At 42.9% G+C, this 12513-nt stretch overlaps 1 protein-coding gene across 4 annotated transcripts in view; it reads left to right on the forward strand.

Moving 5' to 3' along the window:
• The first annotated feature begins 826 nt into the window (after nt 1–826).
• sptbn2 (spectrin beta, non-erythrocytic 2) overlaps nt 827–12513 on the forward strand; it is a 94222-nt gene continuing 82535 nt past the window's right edge. For 2 of the 4 annotated variants that reach the window (XM_062965343.1, XM_062965339.1), the window contains exon 1: nt 5613–5705. The gene's annotated coding sequence lies outside the window, so the exon portion shown is untranslated. Of the gene's footprint in view, nt 975–5612; nt 5706–5907; nt 6068–12513 lie in introns of those variants that run through there. The other 2 variants (XM_062965342.1, XM_062965340.1) reach the window with 2 other exon arrangements.

Raw genomic sequence — 12513 nt, forward strand, 5'->3', positions numbered from 1 at the left:
TATAACATAATGTTTTGGTGCTTAATTTGTAAAATCATAACCTAATTTGATGTTTAATAGGCTTTTCCTTAATGCCTCCTTATTATCCAACATATTCGCATATCCAACATTCTGCTGGCCCGTTTATGTTGGATAAGTGAGACTCTACTGTATGTCCAAACATAAAAAGCAAGAAAAATGTATGCAGAAGCAGCTTAAAATGGGGAAGAGGCTAATGTGAATTCTCTAGCCCTTTTTGGAGCAAGAGGCTGCTGGTGGATAAGATTAAACCTTTCCCCTGCATTGTGATCTGTTGCCATCACATGCTTCTCGGATTTGGCTTACGGTGACCCACTATGAATGAAACACTTTGAAGTGACCCTGTTGTTATCAGCCCTGTCAGGTCTCACAAATCCAGGGCTGTGGGTTCCTTGGTTTGTTTGTGTTTATCCTCCTGTAAAGCAGTCTTTCTCCTTCAATGTTATCAAACAGTTTTGGAAAACTGGGCCAAAAACAACAAAACAAACTTTAGTAGGGATACACAAAAAGTGCTGCTACATTGAGGCAGGATAAACGAAATGCATAGCCATAGAATGGCTGGATCCTGGCTTAGTAAGAATGCATGCAGAAGGGCTCTAGTGGTCTTAACAGATCATGAGCTAAACATGAGTCAACAGTGTAACACTGCAACCCAATAAGCTAATATCAAGGAAAGCAATAGTACCACTCTATTCTGCTTTTATCAGGCTTGGCGCGGAGTCTTGTTTCCGGTCCTGGGCACCACAACAAAGAAGATATTGAGAAGCTGGAATGAGTCCAGAGAAGGGCGACCCAAGACGATCAAAGGCCGGGAAACCAGGCCTGATGAGGAATAACGGAGGGAGCTGGACATGTTCCCAATCTGCAGTGACCCTGTCAATGCCACCGCACACATCGCAGTGAGATCAGCATAAGCAGCCACACATTCCCTCCTGCCAACCTCACCTCGCTGTAAGGTATCTGTCCCGCATTCCCAATCCTTCATGCTATTTCTGGCCACACTGTTGTGGCTGCTCCACTTTTTTTCTCCCCTCGTCATGTATGCAAAGCAGGGGGAGCACTAATACTGGCATAATCATATGCAAGTATCTGTGCAAATGCACCTTTTAAAACAAATAAACAAAAATGGCTTGACTGGCAAATGTAATATAAAACTAAAACTGGAAAAGAACCACTGCCTGGCAGGAACAAGATGGGTTGCTGTGAGTTTTCTGGACTGTATGGCCAGGTCCCAGAAGCATTATCTCCTGACATTTCATCCACATCTCTGGCAGGGATCCTCAGAGGTTGTGAGGTCTGTTGGAAACTAGGCAGGTGGGGTTTATATATCTGTGGAAAGTCCAGGAGAAAAAAAACCCTCTTTGTTTGTTGAAGACCAGTGTGAATAATGCAATTGGCTAACTTGATTAATAATAATAATAATAATAATAATCATCATCATCATCATCTTAATTTCTAGACTGTCCTCTCTCCCCAGAGGGACTCAGGGCGGTTGGGGGACTCAGGGCGGTTAAAAAGCTTTACAGCTTCAAAGCCTGGCTGCTTCCTGCCTGGGGGAATCCTTTGTTTTGAGGTGTTAGGTGGCCCTGATTGATTAATGTCTGGAATTCCCATTTTCATAGTGTTGTTCTGTATTTACCATCCACATCTATGGCAGACATCCTCAGAGGTTGTGAGGTATATTGGACACTTGGCCAGGGAAGTTTATATATCTGAGGAAGGTCAAGGGTGAGAGATAGAACTCTTGTAGTGTGTTTTCCGGGCTGTATGGCCATGTTCCAGAAGCATTATCTTCTGACATTTCATCCACATCTATGGCAGGGATCCTCAGAGGTTGTGAGGTCTGTTGGAAACTAGGCAGGTGGGGTTTATATATCTGTGGAAAGTCCAGGGTGGGAGAAAAAAAACCCTCTGTTTGTTGAAGACCAGTGTGAATAATGCAATTGGCTAACTTGATTAATAATAATAATAATAATCATCATCATCATCATCATCATCATCATCATCATCATCTTAATTTCTAGACTGTCTTCTCTCCCCAGAGGGACTCAGGGCGGTTGGGGGACTCAGGGCGGTTAAAAAGCTTTACAGCTTCAAAGCCTGGCTGCTTCCTGCCTGGGGGAATCCTTTGTTTTGAGGTGTTAGGTGGCCCTGATTGATTAATGTCTGGAATTCCCATTTTCATAGTGTTGTTCTGTATTTACCATCCACATCTATGGCAGACATCCTCAGAGGTTGTGAGGTATATTGGACACTTGGCCAGGGAAGTTTATATATCTGTGGAAGGTCAAGGGTGAGAGATAGAACTCTTGTAGTGTGTTTTCCGGGCTGTATGGCCATGTTCCAGAAGCATTATCTTCTGACATTTCATCCACATCTATGGCAGACATCCTCAGAGGTTGTGAGGTACAGTAGAGTCTCACTTATCCAACATAAACGGGCCGGCAGAACGTTGGATAAGCGAATATGTTGGATAACAAGGAGAGATTAAGGAGAAGCCTATTAAACATCAAATTAGGCTATGATTTTACAAATTAAGCACCAAAACATCATGTTTTACAACAAATTTGACAGAAAAAGTAGTTCAATACACAGCAATGTTATGTAGTAATTACTGTATTTACAAATTTAGCACCAAAATATCACGATGTATTGAAAACATTGACTACAAAAATGCGTTAGATAATCCAGAACGTTGGATAAGCGAGTGTTGGATAAGTGAGACTCTACTGTATCTGTGCAAATGCACCTTTTTAAACAAATAATCAAAAATGGGTTAACTGGCAAATGTAATATAAAATTAAAACTGGAAAAGAACCACTGCCTGGCAGGAACAAGATGGGTTGCTGTGAGTTTTCCGGGCTGTATGGCCATGTCCCAGAAGCATTATCTCCTGACATTTCATCCAAATCTATGGCAGACATCCTCAGAGGTTGTGAGGTAGATTGGACACTTGGCAAGGGAAGTTTATATATCTATGGAAGGTCAAGAGTGAGAGATAGAACTCTTGTAGTGTGTTTTCCGGGCTGTATGGCCATGTTCCAGAAGCATTCTCTCCTGATGTTTCACCCATATCTACGGCAGGCATCCTCAGAGGTTCTGAGGTCTGTTGGAAACTAGGCAAGTGGGGTTTACATATCAGTGGAATAATGTCCAGTGTGGGAGAAAGAACTCTTGTCTGTTTGAGGCAAGTGTGAATGTTGCAATTGGCCAGCTTGATTAGCATTGAATAGTTATGCTGGATTTCGTATCACAAAATCACAGACCGAACACTTCCCAAGTGTCTAGGACTGTGTGATGTATGTGTGCAGATCCCAGTCGGGTGGCCTTTTGCAGTTGGCAGATCGTGATTTTGTCAATGTCTATTGTTTCCAAATGCCGGCTGAGATCTTTTGGCACGGCACCCAATGTGCCCATCACCACTGGGACCACCTGCACTGGTTTCTGACAGAGTATTTGAAGTACAATCTTGAGGTCCTTTTTGAATCCTATTATTATTATCATTATTATTATTATTATTATTATTATTATTATTATTATTATTATTATTATTATTACAGTAGAGTCTCACTTATCCAACACTCGCTTATCCAATGTTCTGGATTATCCAACGCATTTTTGTAGTCAATGTTTTCAATATATCATGATATTTTGGTGCTAAATTCGTTAATACAGTAATTACAACATAACCTTACTGTGTATTGAACTACTTTTTCTGTCAAATTTGTTGTAAAACATGATGTTTTGGTGCTTAATTTGTAAAATCATAGCCTAATTTGATGTTTAATAGGCTTCTCCTTAATCTCTCCTTGTTATCCAACATATTCGCTTATCCAACGTTCTGCCGGCCCGTTTATGTTGGATAAGTGAGACTCTACTGTATTATTAAAAAAGCCAACAGAATTCTGGCCTGCATCAATAGGGGAATAGCGTCTAGATCCAGGGAAGTTATGTTCCCCCTCTATTCTGCCTTGGTCAGACCACACCTGGAATCACACTGCGTCCAATTTTGGGCACCACAGTTGAAGGGAGATGTTGACAAGCTGGAAAGCGTCCAGAGGAGGGCAACTATCAAATTTGTTGTATAACATGATGCTTTGGTGCTTAATTTGTAAAATCATAACCTAATTTGATGTTTAATAGGCTTTTCCTTAATCTCTCCTTATTAACCAACATATTCGCTTATCCAACGTTCAGCTGGCCCGTTTACGTTGGATAAGCAAGACTACTGTATTTACAAATTTAGCACCAAAATATCGCGATGTATTGAAACCATTGACTACAAAAATGCGTTGGATAATCCAGAACGTTGGATAAGCAAATGTTGGATAGGTGAGACTCTACTGTATTATTGTTATTATTATTATTATTATTATTATTATTACAGTATTACTACATAGCATTACTGAGTACTGAACTACTTTTTCTATCAAATTTGTTGTATAACAATGTTTTGGTGCTTAATTTGTAAAATCATAACCTAATTTGATGTTTAATAGGCTTTTCCTTAATCTCTCCTTATTAACCAACATATTCACTTATCCAACGTTCAGCTGGCCCGTTTACGTTGGATAAGCGAGACTCTACTGTATTATTAAAAAAGCCAACAGGATTCTGTCCTGCATCAATAGGGGAATAGCGTCTAGATCCAGGGAAGTTATGCTCCCCCTCTATTCTGCCTTGGTCAGACCACACCTGGAATCACACTGCGTCCAATTTTGGGCACCACAGTTGAAGGGAGATGTTGACAAGCTGGAAAGCGTCCAGAGGAGGGCGACTAAAATGATTAAGGGTCTGGAGAACAAGCCCTATGAGGAGCGGCTTAAAGAGCTGGGCATGTTTAGCCTGCAGAAGAGAAGGCTGAGAAGAGACGAGAGCCATGTACAAATATGTGAGGGGAAGTCATAGGGAGGAGGGAGCAAGCTTGTTTTCTGCTGCCCTGCAGACTAGGACACAATGGGACAATGGCTTCAAACTACAGGAAAGGAGATTCCACCTGAACATCAGGAAGAACTTCCTCACTGTGAGAAGGGCTGTTCGGCAGTGGAACTCTCTCCCCCAGGCTGTGGTGGAGGCTCCTTCCTTGGAGGCTTTTAAGCAGAGGCTGGATGGCCATCTGTCGGGGGTGCTTTGAATGCGATTTCCTGCTTCTTAGCAGGGGGTTGGACTGGATGGCCCATGAGGTCTCTTCCAACTCTACTATTCTATGATTCTATGATTCTATGATTATTATTATTATCAAGCTGGCCAATTGCAGCATTCACACTTGCCACCAACCGACAAGAGTTCTTTTTCTCAACCTGGACATTATTCCATAGGTAGATAGATAGACCACACTTTCTTCCAACAGACCTCACAACCTGTGAGGATGCCTGTGGGTGAAACGTCAGGAGGGGATGCTTCTGGAAGATGGCCAGACTGCCCAGGAAACTCACAGCAACCCAGTGATTCCGGCCATGAAAGCCTTGGACAACACAAGAAAAGGATGGAAGGGAAGAAGGCTAGGAGGAGGGGGGGGGGGAGAGGAAAGGAAGGCGATAGGGAGGGGAAGGGGAAGGGGGCGGTGCAAGGGAGGGGGAGGCTCCCCTTCCTTCCCTCCCTCCCTCCCTCCATCCTGGCTTCTCCTCCCCGGCGCCACCTGCGATGCTGACGCTGCCGGAGCGGCGGAGGCGGAGGCGGCGACCGAGGTGAGTGAAGCAGCCCCGATGGATGGCTGGAAGGATGGAGAAAGGGATGGTGGGGAGGGATGAGGGGGGGAGGCAGCAGGGCCCGTCCATTGTCTCCTTCCCTGGATCAGGGGGGCTCACAATGCGACACTAAGGGGAAAAGGGAAGGAGGAGGAGGAGGAGGAAGGGACTCTGGATCCCCCTCCCTTGATCCCCCTCCCTTGATTCCGCCCCCACTCACTCACTCTCTGCTGCTGCTGTGGCTGCTCCCACCGCCTTGCCAGATGGCCCTGCTCCCTCGGCCTTTGGGAGGAGAAACACAGAGAGAGAGAGACAGGCAAGAGGGAGGAAGAAAGCACCCTGCAGCAGCCTCCTTTCTCAAGGTACAAGGTTCTCAAGGGGGGCTTTTCTGTCTGCAGGCCCCATCTATCCCATGCTGAACCCTTGGCCTGTAGGATTCACCTGGAAGGTGCCAAGATTGGGGCATCATCCCTCTCCCCTAGCAGAGAGAGAAAAATAACGGATTAAAAGGCTAATCAGGATCCTTAGACTCCTTTGCCCTCACTCTCCCTGATTGTGGGGGAAGGAAAAGGAAGGGGGACATCTTTGGGGCTGGTTTCCTTCATTTTGAAGCAGGATGTGCAGGTCCATGGGCTGCGGTCCCTTCTCGAGGCAGGAGATCCCACAGTAGAGTCTCACCTATCCAAGACTCGCTTATCCAAGGTTCTGCATTATCCAAGGCATTTTTGTAGTCAATGTTTTCAATATATCATGATATTTTAGTGCTAAGTTCGTAAATACAGTACAGTAAAGTCTCACTTATCCAAGACTCGCTTATCCAAGGTTCTGCATTATCCAAGGCATTTTTGTAGTCAATGTTTTCAATATATCATAATATTTTGGTGCTAAATTCGTAAATACAGTACAGTAGAGTCTCACTTATCCAAGACTCGCTTATCCAAGGTTCTGGATTATCCAAGGCATTTTTGTAGTCAATGTTTTCAATATATCGTGATATTTTGGTGCTAAATTCGTAAATACAGTACAGTAGAGTCTCGCTTATCCAAGACTCGCTTATCCAAGGTTCTGCATTATCCAAGGCATTTTTGTAGTCAGTGTTTTCAATATATCGTGATATTTTGGTGCTAAACTTGTCCAATTCCATCTTTGGCGGAGTTCAGAGTGCTCATTAATTGCAGGTGAACTATACATCCCAGTACCTATAACTCCAAAATGTCCAGGGCAATTCCCCTCAAAACCCACCTTCTCAAGGCAGAAAATCCCGCAATACAGTAGAGTCTCACCTATCCGAGACTCGCTTACCCAAGGTTCTGGATTATCCAAGGCATTTTTTGTAGTCAATGTTTTCAATATATCGTGATATTTTGGTGCTAAATTCGTCCAATTCCATCTTTGGTGGAGTTCAGAGTGCTCATTAATGGCAGGTGAACTATACATCCCAGTACTTATAACTCCAAAATGTCCAGGCCAATTCCCCTCAAAACCCACCAGTATTCGAATTTGGGCATATCGGGTCTACGTGCCAAGTTTGGTCCAGATCCATTCTTGTTTGGGTTCACAGTGCATTCTGGATGTAGGTGAACTACAACTCCTCTAAATCCCTCCAGTATTTTTTCTTGGTCATGGGGATTCTGTGTGACAAGTGAGTCCCAGATCCATTGTTGCTAGAGTTCAGAGTGCTCTTAGATTGAGGTGAACTATACATCCCAGTCCCTACAACTCCTATAAATCATGGTGAATTCTCCCCAAACCTTCCTAGTAGCATGTTTCATGCATATGTCTATGTTTGATGTTTTTTATAATTTTAATGGTCTTAATCTACAGTTGTATGTACAGTAGAGTCTCACCTATCCGAGACTCGCTTATCCAAGGTTCTGGATTATCCAAGGCATTTTTGTAGTCAATGTTTTCAGTATATCGTGATATTTTGGCGCTAAATTCATAAATACAGTAATTATAACATAACATTACTGCGCATTGAACTATTTTTTCTGTCAAATTTGTTGTATAACATGATGTTTTGGTGCTTATTTTGTAAAATCATAACCTAATTTGATGTTTAATAGGCTTTTCCTTAATCCCTCCTTATTTTCCAAGAAATTCACTTATCCAAGTTTCTGCCGGCCTGTTTAGCTTGGATAAGTGAGACTCTACTGTTTCTGCTTTGAACTGGGTTATCTGAGTCCACACTGCCAGTTCAAAGCAGATACTGTGGGATTTTTTGCCTTGATATTCTGGGATACAGGGCTGTGTGAGAAACAAAACAGGCCGTATCCTGGGACCTTTCAGAGATTGATCTCTAGCATCTTTCTCTTTCGCTTTGGGTGGATTTGATGATCTTATTTGGGAATGTATTCTGGTTCCGGGACCCTTCCTGGCCATGATCTTGGAAGCTAAGCAGAGTCGGGCCTGGTTAGTAGTGTTGTGCTTTTGTATGGAATTGCTGTTCGTTTTGTGTCGTTTCATTCGTGTTGTCTCGTTTTTGCATTTGGTTCCTGCTAACGAAAATGGGCCACCTATACGACACGAATTTTCGTCTGGTTAACGGAAAACACGAAAAATTTTGTGCCATTGGCAGCAATGGGAGAGCTTCCAAGACTCACTCCCTCCCCCTTGGTTTTTGGGCTAGAGGGGTGAAAATCGCCACACACAGAGGCATTTCGACCCCTTTTAGCCCACCAACTTTTAAAATGTTATTATATTTTACTTTTAAAATATTATTATTAACACCCATTGGCACACATCAGCTGTCATGGGGAGGCACTTCTCTCCCAGACTCAGCTTAGAGTCCCAGAATAGCTATCATTATTAATATATACATTAATATTATTATTAACACCCATTGGCACACATCAGCTGTCATGGGGAGGCACTCCTCTCCCAGACTCAGCTTAGAATCCCAGAGTAGCTATTGTTATTAATATATATAAGATCCATTGGCTCACATCAGGTGTCATGAGGAGGCACTCCTCTCCCAGACTCAGTTTAGAGTCCCAGAGTAGCTATTGTTATTTATATATATAATGAGTAAGATCCATTGGCTTACATCCAGTGTCATGGGGAGGCACTCCTCTCCCAGATTCAGCTTAGAGTCCCAGAGTAGCTATTGTTATTTATATATATAATTAGTAAGATCCATTGGCTTACATCAGGTGTCATGGGGAGGCACTCCTCTCCCAGACTCAGCTTAGAGTCCCAGAGTAGCTATTGTTATTAAAGATCCATTGGCTCACATCAGGTGTCATGGGGAGGCACTCCTCTCCCAGACTCAGCTTAGAGTCCCAGAGTAGCTATTGTTATTAATATATATATATATTATTAGTAAGATCCATTGGCTCACATCAGATGTCATGGGAAGGCACTCCTCTCCCAGACTCAGCTTAAGAGTCCCAAAGGGATAGGAGAAGAAGGGATAGATAGAGGCCTGGTCCATATTGAAGCCATAGTTGGTTGCCATTCTTGTTGTGATCTCAAAAGAATTGGGGATTATTCTAGGCCTGGGCTAAGAAGACATTGGCTTTTTGGGGTGAAAGATATTTCTTTATTTATCCTATTTCTACCCTGCCCTTCTCAACCCTGAAGGGACCCAAGGCGGCTTTACACATAGGCAACTATTCGATGCCTTAAAACAATGTACGGTTAAAATACACATTTTAAATTTGAATGTAAAACACATTAAAACATTAAATTCCCTATTAAAACCACGCTATCCACAATCGTAATCCGGGCCATTTCAGTAGCCCTGGCCTAAGAAGACACTCTTGGGGTGAAAGATCAAACAGAGTCATAGTTGTTGAGTTGAATGAGGGACAACTTCAGGATAAAGCTTAGAAACAGAGTTGGAAAAGACCCAAGGACCAGAGAAGAGAAGGAGGAGGATATTATTGAAAAGTGGAGACAGCTTTTGCTTTTCCTCTTCTTCAGTTTCTCCTTTTTGATTGCCATGTCTTTGCAGATTGTAAATTTAGGTACTGCCATATTGTTTTATGGTTTTGCAAGCTCTTTCCTCTGGCAAAAGAAAAGGAGAAATTCCCCCACCAACTTTAAAAGGTTCTGTCTTCCATGGCTAGCAAACTTGTGTATGGCATGAAGACAATATTATCCTTACATGAGATGATTTTAGTGCTTTTTAAAGCCTGTTTTTTTCCCGTTCTGATCCGCCCCTTTGTGATGGAAGAAGAGCCTCTATTTATCTATCACTCCGTGACTGGCAGCCGAATCTGCAATTCCCTTTTATTAAGTGAATGTGAGGAAGGGTGTTAAGGTAATTTAAGGTGATAGCAGTAGCTCAGTTCCCATTCTATAATTCACGATTAATAGGCCACTTTCCATGCTTTTAAGATATCTTAGGGCTCAACCTTGGAGGATTTGAGAAGGATTCTGTTCCTTTGAGCATGTGCAGAGTATCTTCCCTCACTTTCTGTTATTCCCCACTTTCTGTTATCCCTTCTCTCTTTATCTCCTTCGTATTTATCCCTTACATGATACCCCTTCTATTGTCGAAGGCTTTCATGGCTGGAATCATAGGGTTGCTGTGAGTTTCCTGGCTGCCTGGCCATGTTCCAGAAGCATTCTCTCCTGACGTTTCACCCACAAATGTGGCAGGCATCCTCAGAGGTTGTGAGGTCTGTTGTCGAAGGCTTTCATGGCCGGGATCACAGGGTTGTTGTATGTTTTCTGGGCTGTATGGCCATGTTCTAGAAGTATTCTCTCCCGACATTTCGGCCACATCTATGGCAGGCATCCTCAGAGGTGTGAGGTGGGAGACAAGGAGGAAAAAGCACGTGAGCCCTGGAATGATGTGTTTAATCCTAACAGCATGAGCAATTATTCCCCCAGACAGGAAGCAGCCATGTATTGAAGCTGCAAGGCCATTCAGTGCTAATCAAGGTGGCCAATGGCAACATTCACACTTGCCTCCAACCCTGGACATCATTCCACAGATATATAAACCTCACTTGCCTAGTTTCCAACAGACCTCACAACCTCTGAGGATGCCTGCCATAGATGTGGGCAAAATGACAGGAGAGGATGCTTCTGGAACATGGCCAGACAGCCCAGAAAACTCACAGCAACCCAGTGATTCCGGCCATGAGAGCCTTCGACAACATATACAGTAGAGTCTCACTTATCCAACACTTGCTTATCCAATGTTCTGGATTATCTGAATACTTCTAGAACATGGCCATACAGCTCGGAAAACATACAACAACCGTTGTGAGGTCTGTTAGAAACTAGGCAAGTGGAGTTTATGCAGATGTGGGCGAAATGTCAGGAGGGAATGCTTCTGGAACATGGCCGTACAGCCTGGAAAACTCACAGTAACCGAGAGACCCCTTCTCTTTGAAACCTCTTTCCAAATCCCTCTTGTTGACTCTCCTTTTCTCTTTGTCCCCTTTCTCTTTACCCCCTAAAACCCCTCTTTCTCTCTGAATCCTCTTTCTCTTTGTCTCTTAGGACCCCTTCTTTCTGCCTTTGGCATCCCTTCTCTCTTCCTTCCCATTCTTTCTGACACTTCCCTCCCTATTTCCACCTCCTTTCTTTTCTCCAGCGGAGGGAGGGACAAATTGCTCTTGACAGAAGTCTGAACCGATCACTTTCAAGAGGCTTTTGAAACCAGGCCAAGGGCTGCAGGTTGTCCACAATCACCAACAGAAACACATTCACACCTGACTGGAGGTTTCTCATTGCTGTAGGGGGGACCTAGCCATCCGTTTGTTTGGCAAAGACTCTTCTCTGCCTTCCAATCAAAGGAGCAACAGCATGGCTTCTGGTGAGGAAGGAGAGGAAGGCAATGTCGGCCCATATCTTGTCTCTTATTCTAGAACTGGATTGCTGTGAGTTTTCTGAGCTGTATGGCCATGTTCCAGAAGCATTAACTCCTGACGTTTTGCCCACATCTATGGAAGGCATCCTCAGAGGTTGTGAGGTTTGCGGGAAACTAGACAAATGGGGTTTATATATATATATATTTATTTATTTGCGACATTTATATTCCACCCCTCTCATCCCGAAGGGGACTCAGGGCGGTTTACAAGTATATATACATACAATATATTATATTATATGACTATATTGCAATATTATTAGTAATATTGCATGTAATATAAATATACAATTATAGTTGGGTTGTTGTATGTCTTTCGGGCTGTGTGGCCATGTTCCAGAAGTATTCTCTCCTGACGTTTCACCCACATCTATGGCAGGCATCCTCAGAGGTTGTGAGGTACGCCTGCCAGAGATGTGGGCGAAACGTCAGGAGAGAATACTTCTGGAACATGGCCACACAACCTGAAAGACATACAACAACCCTGTGATCCCGGCCATGAAAGCCTTCGACAACACATACAATTATAATTGTTAATTATAATTATTATTACATTGTATTACATCATAATATAATTATTAATATTACATGTACAGTAGAGTCTCACTTATCCAAGCTAAACGGGCCGGCAGAAGCTTGGATAAGCGAATATCTTGGATAATAAGGAGGGACTAAGGAAAAGCCTATTAAACATCAAATTAGGTTATGATTTTACAAATTAAGCACCAAAACATCATGTTATACAACAAATTGGACAGAAAAAGTAATTCAATACGCAGTAATGTTATGTTGTAATTACTGTATTACGCACCAAAATATCACGATATATTGAAAATATTGACTACAAAAATGGCTTGGATTATCCAGAAGCTTGGTTAAGCGAGGCTTGGATAAGCGAGACTCTACTGTATATACAATATATTATAATATTAGTACAGTCTATCTATCTATCTATCTATCTATCTATCTATCTATCTATCT

This window comes from Anolis carolinensis, unplaced genomic scaffold (assembly GCF_035594765.1).
Source record: "Anolis carolinensis isolate JA03-04 unplaced genomic scaffold, rAnoCar3.1.pri scaffold_14, whole genome shotgun sequence".
In the NCBI taxonomy this organism is placed as follows: Eukaryota; Metazoa; Chordata; class Lepidosauria; order Squamata; family Dactyloidae; genus Anolis; species Anolis carolinensis.